This window comes from Lemur catta, chromosome 14, assembly GCF_020740605.2.
Source record: "Lemur catta isolate mLemCat1 chromosome 14, mLemCat1.pri, whole genome shotgun sequence".
In the NCBI taxonomy this organism is placed as follows: Eukaryota; Metazoa; Chordata; class Mammalia; order Primates; family Lemuridae; genus Lemur; species Lemur catta.
Genome location: NC_059141.1, coordinates 23,188,953 through 23,204,061, shown reverse-complemented (window position 1 = coordinate 23,204,061; position 15,109 = coordinate 23,188,953). Strand labels below are relative to the sequence as shown.

The 15,109-nt window shown below is 49.2% G+C and overlaps 1 pseudogene; it reads left to right on the top strand.

Moving 5' to 3' along the window:
- Positions 1-228: 228 nt before the first annotated feature.
- Positions 229-342, top strand: LOC123650476 (annotated as a pseudogene).
- The last annotated feature ends 14,767 nt before the right edge of the window (positions 343-15,109 follow it).

Sequence of the window (15,109 nt, the reverse complement as noted above, 5' to 3'; positions counted from 1 at the left end):
AAAAAGAATTGAGCGTTAAAAAAACCATGAAACCACCTATGATACTAGTCACATACACAGCTTCCCCACCTCCCTCCTCTGGAAACTCTGATTTGGTGGGTCTAGGATGGAGCCCAGGAATTTGCATCATTTTATAAATATCCCAGATGATCCTAATTATCAGGGAATTTGAGATGCTAGCCTAGAGCTGTGCTTCTCAGACTTGAATGTGCATAAAAATCACCGGAGGTGCTCACTTTGGCAGCACATATACTAAAATTGGAATGATACAGAGAAGATTAGCATGGCCTCTGCACAAGGATGACACAAAAAATTCGTGTCAAGATGACTGAACCAATTTATGGCAATTCTAAGAGAGGATGAGAAGACCCACTATGGACACTCTCTCCAAAGTTGGATACTGTCAGTATTTTGGATTTTTGCTAATCTAATGGATCATGCAAAAAAAAAAATCTTATGTTTGTTTTAATCTGCATTTCTCTAATTATGAGTGAATTTCTCACATGTTTAATATATTTTCCTAAATTCATTGGAGACTTTGCATTTCTGTTTCTGTAAATTGCCTGTTCATATATTTTGCTCATTTTTAAAATTGGGTTTTTAAAAATCTTTTTGCTTATTGGTATGTTGGAATTCTTAATTCTGAATGTTAGGCCGGGTGAGGTGGCTCATGCCTGTAATCCTAGCACTCTGAGAGGCCGAGGTGGGAGAATGGCTTGAGGTCAGGAGTTTGAGACCAGCTTGAGCAAAAGCCAGACCCCATCTCTATTTAAAAAAAAAAAGTTAATATTTGTTATATTTTAGTAGCTTGATTTTCAGTGTCACTTGCCTTTTATCATACAGCAGTTTTAAATTTAGATGGAGTATATTTGTTAATATTTTCCTTTATGGCTTTTATTGTCTTATTTTAAACAGACTTCTTTAATCTGAAATTATTTAACTTAAACTTACATTTTCTCATAACATTTTTAGAGTCAGCTCTTTATTTCCTCTGAAATATTCTTTGTGAATGATGCAAGATAGAAATATTCCTTTAGGAAATAAAAGTTTGGAGAGCTCCCCCATCGCCACGAGTAGCTGGACTTTCTGCTGATTTACTAGTATCAAGGCACACCATAAGCGTTTTCCTGCTTTAGAAGCAAGAAAATATGTAAGCAACGGCAGGCATCAGGCAAGGTGATGGAATGATGCAGTGGAGTAGAGTGGCAGGAGGGGACCCCCTCACAGGCCTCTGCTGAGTGAAGAGAAGGTTGGTGGCTCTGGCTTCCATCCCCAGTCCCCACCAGTGTGAAAATGGCTGCAGGCAAAGAGAACAGCAGGTGGTCCCCAGGGGATCCTGGGAGGCCATCCGCATGTGCACCTGGTGTCCGGGCCATTCTTCTAGTACACTATGTGTCACACCACATGAATCGTCTGTTTTTTTAGCAACCCCACAGAGCTGGCACCCTTGGGTGAACGCATGTACCCCTTCTTGCGCGGGCACATGCCCACACTTCTGTGTGCCCAGGTTGGTGGGTGAGGTCTGTGCCTCTGGGTGAGCACGTGCATGACACGTGTTGAGAGTGCACATGTACACGTACACAGCCCACATGCTCAAGTGCTGGGCGGTATGGGCATGTGTGCGCCGTGGGCACGTGTGTGCCAGCTACTGTACCCGTATCTGTGGGCACAGGAACACGTGTGCTTTCCTTCCCTCCCCCACCAGTTTCCTACCCTCCACTTCCTTGAGTGAGAAAAAGCAAGAGCTTTTTCTCCACACAGGTAGGAGTATTTATCAATGGGACAAAGTCAGGACATTGCAATCCTTACGGTTTCTCCTGGGAACGCCTCCTTGTTCTTTCTGACTCCTCCTTCCCTACTTTTCTCTCTTTCCCCCTCCCCTTCCCATTTCATATCTCCCCCGCCCCTCTTCGAGAGGAAGCTCATCTGAGCTCAGCCTTTGCTGACAAGGCCATTTGGGCCCATTAGCTGCCTCCTAATGAGTGACTGCCTTCTCAGCCCCTTCCTCCACCCCAACTGGGAGGGAGGGATCAATTAGCTGCTGCTGTGCACACACAAACACACAGAGCCCCACATGTGTATTCATGCCCTCATGTACATATGCACACACCATGTAGACAATCATAAACACAAAACAAACGCACATACATCCTCTCCTTTTGAGCAATAACATTTTCTGGGGGTCCCCACCCCAGCCCCCTAGAGAGAGGTCCCGCTCTGCTGGGCAGGCAGAGCATCCCTTGCCAACCCCACACACCCCGCTCATCCCCAGATCCCCATGATTCCACATGGGGTCCCACGCTCAGATTTTACAAGTGAGTACATTGAGGCTCAGAGTGGGGAAGTGACTTGTCCAAAATCCTTCAGTCAGTTGGAAGCCAAGCTGGGGACAGTCCTGTGTTCTCTGATTCCCAGTCCAGTGCTATTACAGTTAAGAGAGAGAAGTGGAGTGTCCCATAAGTGCCCACCCTGATCACAACGGAGCTGTGGGGCTACAAAGGTAGCAAGTCTGGGTTAAGATGTGCAGACACAGTCCTGGAGGTGATGGGGACCTGGGGAGGCTCTGCCGTGTGCCAGGGAAGGAGGGGGTGGGCTCTCAGGGAGGCCTTGTCCCTGGGTCAGCCTGGCCAAGAAATTGTGGAGAGATGGGTCCAACCTCACTCCTCCTCTGGCTTGTGCAAGCCTCACCTTGACGCTCTCTCCCTCCACTTAGTACCGACCTCACGAATCACAGCCCCTGGCAAGCTCCCTCTTGGCCACATAGGAAGGGGTACTTCACTGAGTATCCTGTCCCAAAGAGTGCCCCCTGAGGACTGGGGGAGGAGAGGATCCAAGCTGGCCCCACCCCTGGCCTGTCTTCCAGATTCCACACAAAGACAGGAGGTGTGGGGACTGGGCCCAAGCCCAAGGCACACAGGACCCAGCAGGGACAGTCTTGCTGCCCAGGTCAGAATGCCATGGCACCACGGCACCAGCCACTTGGGGAAGTCTACTAAGCCTCAGCAGATGGGGTTATGGCTGAGACTTAATGCACATCTCCTAAGGTCCCAGCCCTGCCAGGGAGCGGGCCCTGTCCCCAGGCAAAGAGGAGTTGAGGACAGGTCTGGGGACTCTTCTGAAAATTTACCCGGAAGGAATCATGACAGGGGCAGGGGGCTTCCAGAGCCTCCCCTGACCCCAGAAGCTGGATAAGTAGCAGTCTCCTGTCCCTGCTCAGTCCCTCTCCCAGAGACAGAGGGCAGATCTGTTGTGGGCTCGAGGGGGCATCCTGAGAGCCCATCCCTTGGCCGGTCTGGGCCCTGCAGCAGTCCTGGTTAAGTTCCCAGGCTGGCACCCCGCCCCCCCCCCCCACCAACCAGCTCAGCTCCACAACCCCTTGGGTTCCCAAAAGGGATGTACTTTTCCAGCACAGCTCACTTTACCCTAAGACACGAGCAGTGGAGTCCTGGCTCCAGGGTGATGGGCCAGCATGGTGCCAATCATGGGATGGAGAAGACAGGGGCAGTGGAGACACATGTTCTAGGGCAGGAAGACTTGAGCTGCAATCCTAACTTCCACTCTAGTGCCTGAGTGACCTTGGAGAGCTGCCCTACTTTTAAGAGATTTTTTAATCTGTAAAATGAGGAGAAAAGAGCTTCTTCATAAGGATTTCATTGCAAGGATTAGAAACCACATATAATCTCTAATACTATTTGTCTGTGTGTGTATTGACAATTTGTGGAAGGGTATACCTCTGGCGATGGAGATGACAGGAGAAAGCAGGGAGACTTTTACTTTTCACTGTATTCCCTTTTGTCCTGTTTTAATTTTACTACTAAGCACCCTTACTCTTATTTAAAGAGAGAAAGGGCAGAGAAGAAAAGATGAACCACTCTCAGCCAAATAGCTGAGCCCCAGCGGAGTCAATAAATGGTAGCCTTAGGTGTTATCTGCTAAATGGGTAACAACCCTCCTTCCCAGGCATTGTGTCTGGGTGTGAAAGTGATTTGTAAATAAATGCTGTATAAATGTTAGTGATGATTAACAACTAAATAGTGTTGTATTTCTCTATATAATTACGTTTGTGAGAGGACTTGTCTTAACTGAGTAGGTGTGTATATCCTTGGGGTAATTATGCAATGTTGTAGCGTGGTGGTGACAGCACAGGCTCCCCAGCCACGTAGCCTGGGTTTACATCCTGAACTCACTGTTTACTGGAGATCTGATCCTGGCCAAGTCACTTAACCTCTCTGTACCTCAGTCTTCATGTCTTTAAAATGGGAATAATAACCTGTACTTACTCCATAGGATTGCTGTGAAGGTTAAGATGAACTAAGTTGTGTAAAACTCTTAGAACAGCCTCTAGCACATAGTAAGTGTTCAACAAATGTTTTTTACTCTGTACATCTGTGTACACATGTTAATGTTTCTCATCCCTTTGAAAGGGGGAACACTGTCTTGGCCGTTCTGCCATCAAGGAGGGTGAGATGGCTGCGTGGGTTTGTTTGTAGACACATAACTTTAACTGCGGGCACCCAGCATGCTTGAGGAGGGTACAGGCTCACTCTTGGTTGAGGACCCAGAGCTAGGGCCCCATCCTCACAGGGAGCCCTGGGCAGGAAAGGGGTGGCTCACATCTAGCTCACATCCCTTCCATGCTTCCAGGATGCTCCTGGAGGTGACAATGCCCCTATTCCCCCCCTGGGTGGTTCAGTTAAAATGTCAGCTGAGCCAGGAGGGAGCCATTGGGGGTGGAGGTGGGGAGAAGTAGTGGATCACTCTCAGGGTTCAGCCAGGTAGGAAAGAGAGACAAGGGGGCGGGCAGAGAGGGCTCCGCAAGCTTAGGTCAGAGAGAAGTAGCAAGGAACCTGTGGCTGCAGCACAGCATCAAGCCTAATTCCTGTCCCCTTCTGCAGGGCTCAGCCTGCCCTCCCACCTCTTGCTGCCCCTGGTTCAGGTGGGCTGGCTCTTCCCATCCATCCCTCCTCTGGGAGGCACCTCTGGGCGATGCTGGGCTGCCAGGCAGGTTGAGCAGGTTTGGGAGAAGGTGGGAGGGGCCTGACTTGGGGAGGGACCCAGGCCTGGGGTGGAGCTGACAGAGCCAGGCTCCTTGGGTGCCAAGGCAGGCGCCAGACTGAGAAGCATAGTGTATGTGTTCAGAGTCGGAGCCCCACTTGGAGGGAGTTGGGGGAGCTGAGACAGGCTGGGCCTCACCCCTTGGAAGCACAGCCCCCTTCCCAGTGTAGACCCTATGTCCCAGAGACCGGCAGAAATCAGATTCTGAACCCCAAACTGGGACATGTGGCCAGGCAAGTGCGTGTAAGGATCACAGGACGAAGTAATTTGAAATGCGGTCTACTTACCTACCTCCTCCATGGCGCATGAGCACACGCACCCATGAAATCACACACGTGGGGTCATGGCACACTTGATCACACAGGCCCCAGCACACACACAGTCACACGCATCACCCGCAGGCACACGTACATGATCACAAATACACAGACACACGTAGGCACAGACTACTGCACGGTGTTGGCTGGAACCAAAGTGTTTTCTCTCACTTTACAGATTAAGAAACCAGATCCTGGGAGCTTAAATAGTGTGACCAAGGTCAGCCTTTACAGGGTCTCCCAAGACAGGAGACCCCCTCTTTTTCTTTCCTAAAAAACCATCCTTGACTCACGCCCTGCAGCCACGCACTCCCTCCATATGTGTTTGGTCCCTCTGTGGAGTGGCTGATCTTCTTGTACTGCCACATTTGTGCACACCCCTGAGGGTTGACCCCTGACTCAGCTTGTGGGCTCCTGAAGTTTGGGGTCAAATCTTCTCCCATCGGACCTCTGTCCCCAGGGGCACTGCCTTAGACGGGGACCAGTGAGCTCCAGGAGGGAGGCCAAGAAAGCTGAGGAGGAGGAGAGCAGGGGGGCTGCGCAGCGAGGAGAGCCTTGATTTGGGCAGGCATCTGGCACTCAGGCTCGGCCACCCAGGGTCCCATGCCTCCTGCATGCCCAACACCCTCTCACCTTCAGGGCTGTGAGGGGTGGGGAGGAGGAAGAGTGCAGGGCAAGCTGGGAAGGTGAGTGATACGGACACGGGTGAAGGATGTGGGGGAAGGTGCAGGGGACCGTCTCCATGTTCTGTTTTTTGGGTTATATTGAATTATAACATATTCAGACAGTACATAAGTTATATATGTACTTTATGATTTATTACTATATATGAGTATAGAGCACAATGAATTTTCTCTAAGTAGACACACCTGTGGAAACAGATAAAAGCAGAACATTATCTGTACCCCAGGAACGCCTTCATGTCCCCTGCCAGGCACAATGTCCCCCCAAGGGGGACTCTGTTCTGACTCCTTACACCACAGATTAGTTTGACTATTTTGATACTTTATATAAACGGAATCACAGAGTACGTCAACTTCTGTCTGGCTTCTGTCGCTCAACATTACAGTCCTGAGGTCTGTTCATGTTGTTGTTTAGATACACTTTGTTACACAATATGTGTAGGATGTGCACACCCAGGCAGGCTCCCGTGTACGTGTTTTGGCTACGGTTCTGCTACGTAACTGCTCACACACAGACATAGATACACGCACTAACACACACCCAGGTTCTCATGCGCACACGCCCACGCTCGTTCCGCTCACATGCGTATGCATCGACACACGGACACACGTGCACACGGACACACAGCTGGGCATGCTCAGTTCTCACACACGCACATGCACTCACACACACGCATACATCACTCCTGTGACCACCAGTCATCACTCACAATTGTATATATGTCTGTATATTAATAAATACCTGCCCCCAAATACTCATGCTTATACACACTCACGCGGGTTCTCGCACGCGCAAAAACGCTCTCTACACAGACACACCATACATACCGCAGCTCTCACCACGGATCCCACTCTCACGCCGCGCCCCCAGCCTCCCGCGGCCTGTCTCACACGCCAGCTCCTCGGGCTCGGGCCCTGAACAGACAGAAGGATGTGATAAAGTCGACAGCTGAGAACCGTCCTGAGAGCAAAGCTGTACTTTGTTGAGAAACCTGAGCCCGAATTGGAGGGATACAAGTGTCTGTGTCTGGGGCTGGGGGAGAGGGGAGGTGGCGGGGTGGCCTCCCAGGGCGCCTGTGGCCACTGGGCTGTTTCCATTATAAAAAATGATGAAAGGACCTGGGCAGTGAGAGCATGGCTGTGAGTAAATAAAGCTGCCACCTTTGACCCTGGGAGGCCAGCGCTCACCCCAGAGGACTGCTCAGTAGGGGGGCGGTGCTCAGGCCCAGCCCAAGTTCTCCAGCACCCCAGGCCCGAGGCCAGGCTCCAGAGGGGGGAGATATGAGAATACAAGAACCCCCATGTTTGAGTAGGGGACATGTAAGGGGAGTAGGGGGTGGAGAAAGGAACAAGTGATGAGGGAAGGGGGTTGGGGACATTAGGAAGGGTGATGGCCTCGAGGGAGGGGTGGGGACACACAGGAGAGCTCTGACTGCTGGTGCCCCCTCCCTGGCCTCCTCTCTCAGCAACCTCTCTAGGTCTCTTCCGCTTCTAAGCTCTGCGGTGAGCATATGTCCCCCTTCCCGTGTTTAAGGCTTGGTTTGCTTGTTTTTCTAATCACCAGGAACTACAAGGCAAACAGGGGTTAGCAAAAATAACAAACACAGGGAAACTACAAAGTCACCAGGAATCCCAGGAAGGTTGAGAAGTGGTAGATTCTGGCTTTGATTCAGAAATGAAAGTATTGCTGGACCCACATCCTAGGGGTCCATCCTGAACCCCTTGCCTAGGGACCTGTGCAGGGCTCAGAGCAAAGCTCCATGAGGTTGGCTGCATGGATAAGTAAGTGAGTAAATGCACAGACGGATGAATGAAAGAAGGTCTTGGTAATCCACCCAGACCGTCCGGTTCAAACGTCCTCAGTCGCACATGTGGGGCTGGCCTCACTGCGGCGGCAGGCAGGGTCCTCAGCCTTCCCGGGCCTCCTCCTCCTCTCTGCAGCTGACCCCTGGGCCCCTTCTCCCCAGGGCTCAAATTCACTTTATTCTGTAGCCACCTGGGCTCTTAAAGGTTCACCTGGTTCAGTCCCCAGGAGAACAAAACACTTTGCAAGCAAGAGCCCTGCCCTGTGAGTCTCTCCATCCTGTGTGGACTCAGTGGCCGCTCCCTTTGTTCCTCCTGGATGTGGCTAAGTGGCCGCTAATTATGTCCTGGGAAGCTCTGTCTTGGCTACTTATAATAAGAGTGATATAATGGTAAAATATGGCAATAAACACAAAGTTATCCCCAGAAGACAAGGAGACTCCCAGGTTTATATATACAGGAGACATACAGGGGAAGGTAACAAGAAACAGGTCACGACACCTCCCACCCCTGCCATCCGTCTGTCCCTGGCTTAGGAAGAAGAATAGAGACAGTTCAAGCAAAGCATCCCCATTTCCTGTCAGCCTGGAGACCTGTGGCTGGAGCCAAAGCCTTGAGTCGCAGGAGCGAGGAGGAAGCCCAGTGCACGAACACTCCAGGCAGGACAGAGGTGGTGAGGGGCTAGTCAGCCCAGTGCCCAGGACCTGGCTCCTCTTTAGCCCCAGGCACAGTCTATTTTCCCTGAATCCCTGATGGTGATCCAGCCTGGTCTTTGTCCCTGGGGTGGGAGGGCAGGTGCTGAACCCTTCTGGGGGAGGAGGAATCTGCGGCAGCTGAGCCCGTGTGTCACACTGGATTCTTGGACTGCACCAAAGGCCTCCTCTTAGCCAAGTCCTCTTGTTTCATCAGCTGAAACAAAGGAGAAACCAGGTGGACTCAGCTTCAAAACCGGCCAGAGACCTGGAAGACACAGGCCTCCTGGAAGTCAAACACCCTTGTCTGCCTCCTGCCTTAGACTTCCCTCAACCCCAACCCAAATCATAGCCAACTTGGACTGAGAAGTTACTCTCAGACAGACACTATTCTGTGGGCTTTATGTGAATTAACTGCTTTAATCCTCACAATAACTCTATGATAGGTGCTATTATTATCCCCACTTTACAGATGAGAAAACTGAGATCCAGAAAGGTTAAGTTACTGGCCCAAGGTCACCCAGTTTTTAAGCAGAGGATTGGAATTGGAACCCAAGCAGTCTGGCTTCTAGGTGGCTGGCAGGTATCTGAGTCTGGTTTGGGGACAGGAAGGGCCAGGTTGAGGGTCAGATCAGAAGGCAGGTGCATACCCACAGCTAGCTGCCCCGATCTCTACTGCAGGGCCCCCCACCTGACCTGGAGCAGGTATAGGCACAGCCCTTCCACAGGTAGCACCGACGTCTCCTCCCTGTTGACAGAGATGTAGAAGCACCAACATCCCTCTTCCCTCCCCATTTTATTGAACCTCCTTCCTCCTCAGTAACAAAAAAATCCCATCAATTTCAAACAGCAACTGTTTACATCAGTCGTAATGTTTCGTCCTATGCTTTTTCCTAGTTTAATCAGTAAGGATATACAATCTTCTTCAAATTGTTGAAATTTAACATTGCATTATACCTATATTTCCCTGCAGCTACACATCCTTATAGTCATCATTTTAATTCTCTAATCCATCTTGCATTTATTTCTCTATGATATAAAATATATATATTTTTTTGGCCGGGTGTGGTGGCTCACACCTGTAATCCTAGCTCTCTGGGAGGCCGAGGTGGGCGGATCTTTTGAGCTCAGGAGTTTGAGACCAGCCTGAGCAAGAGCAAGACCCCATCTCTACTAAAAAAATAGAAAGAAATTAGCTGGACAACTAAAAAAATATATATACAAAAAATTAGCCAGGCATGGTGGCACATGCCTGTAGTCCCAGCTACTTGGGAGGCTGAGGCAGGAGGATTGCTTGAGCCCAGGAGTTTGAGGTTACTCTGAGCTAGGCTGACGCCATGGCACTCTAGCCTGGGCAACAGAATAAGACTCTATCTCAAAAATAAATAAATAAATAAATAAATAAATAAAATAAATAATAATTTTTTTTTTCTTTTTTGAAATGAGGTCTCACTCTGCCACCCAGGCTGGAGTGCGGTGACATTATCCTATCATAGCTCATGGCAGCCTCCAACTCCTGAGCTACAGTGACCCTCCTGCCTTAGCCTCCCGAGTAGCTGGAACTACAGGCACATGCCACTGCACCTGGCTAATTTTTCTTATTTTTTTTAGAGATGGGGTCTCAATATATTGCCCAAGCTGATTTTGAACTCCAGGGCTCAAGTGTTCCTCCCTCCTCAGCCTCCCAAATTGCTGGGGTTACAAGTATGAGCTACCAGGCCCAGCTTAAATTTATTTTTAAGTGACAAAGCTGTTCTCAACACTATTTATTGAGTAATGCTCCATTCCCCCTTGTTTTCTAATTCCTATGTTAAATTCTTCAGTGTGATTATGTCTATATCTAAATGTCAATTTGGTGCCTACACCACATTGTTTCCATTTAATCACCCTATTAAAAAATGTTTTGACATCTTTTTTTTTTTTTTTTTTTTGAGACAGAGTCTCACTCTGTTGCCCGGGCTAGAGTGAGTGCCATGGCGTCAGCCTAGCTCACAGCAACCTCAAACTCCTGGGCTTAAGCGATCCTACTGCCTCAGCCTCCCGAGTAGCTGGGACTACAGGCATGCGCCACCATGCCCGGCTAATTTTTTCTATATATATATATTTTTAGTTGTCCAGATAATTTATTTCTATTTTTTTAGTAGAGACGGGGTCTCGCTCAGGCTGGTCTTGAACTCCTGACCTCGAGCGATCCACCCACCTTGGCCTCCCAGAGTGCTAGGATTACAGGCGTGAGCCACCGCGCCCGGCCAAATTTGCTGTTCTTTAGAAAATTGTTTGATATGTTCACTTATTTATTCTTTTTTTTTTTTTGAGACAGGATCTCGCTTCTTTTTTTTTTTTTTTTTGAGACAGAGTCTCGCTTTGTTGCCCAGGCTAGAGTGAGTGCCGTGGTGTCAGCCTAGCTCACAGCAACCTCAAACTCCTCGGCTTAAGCGATCCTACTGCCTCAGCCTCCTGAGTAGCTGGGATTACAGGCCTGCACCACCATGCCCGGCTAATTTTTTCTATATATATTTTTAGTTGTCCATATAATTTCTTTCTATTTTTAGTAGAGATGGGGTCTCGCTCTTGCTCAGGCTGGTCTCAAACTCCTGATCTTGAGCAATCCACCCGCCTCGGCCTCCCAGAGTGCTAGGATCTCGCTTCTATCACCCAGGCTGGAGTGCAGTGGCATCATTGTAGCTCACTGCAGCCTCAAACTCCTAGGCTCATGTGCTCCTCCTTACCAGTCCTGAGTAACTGGGACTACAGGTGCGTGCCGCCACACCCTGCTAATTTTTAGAATTTTTTGTAGATATGGGATCTCCCTGTTGCCCAGGCTGGTCTTGAACCCCTGGCCTCAAGTGATCCTCCCACCTTGGCCTCCCAAAGTTCTGGGATTACAGCTGTGAGCCACTGCACCTGGCCCTTATTTATTCTTTCATGTGAAACTTAGAATCATTTTTTTTCTGAGTTCCAAGAAAATTTCTCATATGACTTTTGATAAGTCTACAAATTACCCTGGGGAATACTGACATTTTTATAATGCCTGGCACCTTCTAGGAATATGGCACATCTCACCATTTTTCCGTGTTACATTTACCAGTTCAAATGGCTGTGTACTATTCCTTTGTGCTGATGTTCCCTAGCTGGCTTAACCATTTCCCTAGTATTGTACATGTGTGTTGCTTCCGAGGTTGAGCGATTATGAATAGTGCTGCCATAAACATCTCTGTACAAATTGCTTTTTTATTTCCTTGGGATATGGTCCCAAAAGTGGGATTATCTGATCAAAGGATATGAACAGTATCGTGGTTTTTGTTACACAACCCAGGGAGGATGGAACCAATTTACAGCAACACCAGCAACACATGAGGAAACATCCACTTTTCCCTTAACAAACCCTTGGCAGCTTGAGGACTTAAAAGAGTAACTTGTTCTGAGTAAACACACCACGGCTACCTGAGGAGAAAAGAAGTCTGAGAGCACGAGGTTCTAAAGGGTGTGGATCTTACCACCAGAGAGGCAGGATGCCCTCCTCCCTCTACCTGAGGCCACCTGAGTTCTTCTCAGCACCCAATTCTCCATCTGCATAGGAGCCTGGTTTATTTGCATTCATTTAGCATACATTTGTATGGGATTATATTATGTGACAGGCACCATTCTAAGCACTTTACAAACATTAACTCATTTACTTCTCATAATCAGCTCACAGGCTAGATCCTATTGTTATATCATCCCCATTTTCCTGGTGAGGAAACTGAGTCACAGAGAAATGTACTGTGGGTCACATGGCTACTAGGATTCAAAGTCAGGCAGTCTGACATCAAATGATTAACACTGTGCACTCGCTGCTCCTTGAGTAGGAACAGGCACTTCAGCTTGCACCTGCTCTTGTTTTTCTGGGTCCTGCCTTGGTCCCAGCAGCCCCAGTCCAAAGGAAGACCCTAAATCTTCCTACCCTGGGTTTCAGACCTTCTTATACTAGTTACCTCTTTCTCATCCACAGCCACTGTCTCTGGGATCCTGCCCTGTGCCAGAGGTTGGGCTAAGTACTTTTACATCTTTTTATCTCTTAATCTTCACCAGTCACATGGGATAGAGAGCATATTTCCATTTTATTTATTTATTTAGAGATGGGGTCTTGCTCTGTCACCCAGGCTGGAGTGCAGTGGCACAATCATAGCTCACTGCAGCCTTCAACTCCTGGCCTCAAGCTATCCTCCCACCTCAGCCTCCCAGATAGCTGGGACTATGGGCATGCACCACGGTGCCTGGCTAATTGTTTTCATTTGTTTTAGAGGTGGGGGGTCTCACTAGGTTGCCCAGGCTGGTCTCGAACTCCTGGGCTCAAGCAATCCTCCTGCCTCAGCCTCCCAAGTCTCTGGGATTACAGGTGTGAGCAACCACACCCAGCTTCACATCTTCATTTTATAGAGGAGGAAACTACAGGTCAGAAGTGTGTTGCCCAAGACCACATAAGGAGCGGAGTGGCAGAGGGAGAACTTGAATGCCTTTTGTCTCTCCATTACAGTGGGCTCCTCTCTGGCCCCCTGAAGCCTCACCTTTCCCCTAGTCCCTTTCTCCTTGCCCGGATTGGTTTTCCTGAAGTACACAGAGGTGGAAGGCGCAACCAAACCTGTGTGGTGCAGCGCGGCTGCTCTTCCTGGCCACAGTCAGGCCTGGCTTTGTCAGGGCCCAGGTGGCCACTGGTAAGGACAGTGCCATCTTTGCCTTCTGCTCTCTGGAACTGAGAGCCACTCCCTGAGAAAAGCCCAAATAGCTCCTTCTTTTCCTGTTTCAAAGTCCACGCCCCTTTGGAGCTGTTCCTACTTCCTGTTTTAGGATCTTCAGTTGGTTTACAGAGTGCAGGTGATGGGCAGGTCCTGATGCTAGTGAATAAACCACACCCCTCAGCTCAGAGTTTTGCTCTTCCTACTTCTCTAGCTCCTCTGGGATGACTCATAGGTCAGATACCTTCCAGGGAGTGGTTTTCCCAATCCTGTCATATGATTGTACAAGCCCCAAATAGCCTGAACACACACTATAATATGTACACAGAATGACACGAGTGGACATGAGTGGAGATGAGTGGACTTCGGCGAACACGAGTGGACATGAGTGAACGTGGGTGGAAATCAGTGGACATGAGTGGACATGGGTGGACGTGGGTGGATGTGGTGGACGTGGGTGGACATGAGTGGACACGAGTGGACTTGGGCGGACACGAGTGGACATGAGTGGACATCAGTGGACAGGAGTGGACATGAATGGATGTGAGTGGATGTGGGTGGACATAGGTGGATGTGGGTGGACGTGACTGGACATGGGTGGACATAGGTGGACACGAGTGGACAGGAGTGGACATGAGTGGATGTGATTGGACACGAGTGGACATGAATGGATGTGGGTGGACTAGCAGCGGCTGGAGAGAGGCTCCAGGTGGCGTAAAAAGGGGCCTTGCCAGTATCCCTCATCCTTCTGCCTGCTCTAAAGGCAAAGGAGACTCCTTTCCGAAGCTGCTCGAAGGTTTCGCTGACTTCAGAGGGACAGGGGAGGAGGGAGGCAGGAGGAGAGGCTTCTGAGGTGGGGAAGGTTTTGCTGAGACTGCAGGCTCCCCAGCCCCTCCCTGGTTCCTCATTACTGAGTCCTTGGGCATAAACTGTCTTTTTATTTGAAGGCCAAGAAGAACTTGGGGCTGCTTTAATGACAGCCAGCGGTATCAGGCAAGGCCTGAGGCAGGGGATGGCTCTCTTGATCTTGAAATCCTATCTGTATTTTTCTGCTTCCCGGATCCTCAGTTTTTCCAGATCTTGTCTCTACTGCCTTAGCCCTGCCATCTCAATGAGACCCTAAAGGGCTTCAAGAAGAGGAAATTAGGGAGGCAAGAGAGGCACCCAGTGTGTCTGAGGAGCTCATCAGCTGAGTCTGGAAAACTGAGTGGGGCTGGACAACATTCAGTTTCAACAACTCCCAGCCCCGCAGGGATGATAAATATTTTACATAAAGGTCAATGCAATAACAAAAAAGATAGCAAAACAGAAATATACCCAATGAATTAGGAAACTTTTTCATTGTTTCGTCTTTATGTTGATTCTGATAGTAGCTTGATGAACTAGAAGGCAGAACCCACTGTGTCTCTTTTATAAACAAGAAAAGCAAGGGTCAGCGAAGTGAATCTATCTGTTCACAAACACACTTATAAAAGCAGTGTGGCTGGGATTCTAACCCATGTCTCTGTAACTCCAAATTTACAATCAAAAAGTAATTATAAAAACATTTTTTGTAGGCCAGGCACAGTGGTTAATGCCTGTAATCCCAGCACTTTGGGAGACCAAGGTGGGAGGATCAGTTGAGGCTAAGAGCTTTAGACCAGCCTGGGCAACACAGCAAGATCCCCATCTCTACAAAAAAAAATTTTTTTTTTAAATTAACCAGGCATGATGGCATGCACCTGTAGTCCCAGCTACTCTGGAGGCTGAGGCAGGAAGATCACTTGAGGCCAGGAATTGGTGGCTGCAGTGAGGTATGTTTGCACTACTGCTACTCCAGCCTGGGTGACAGAAGGAGATCTTAT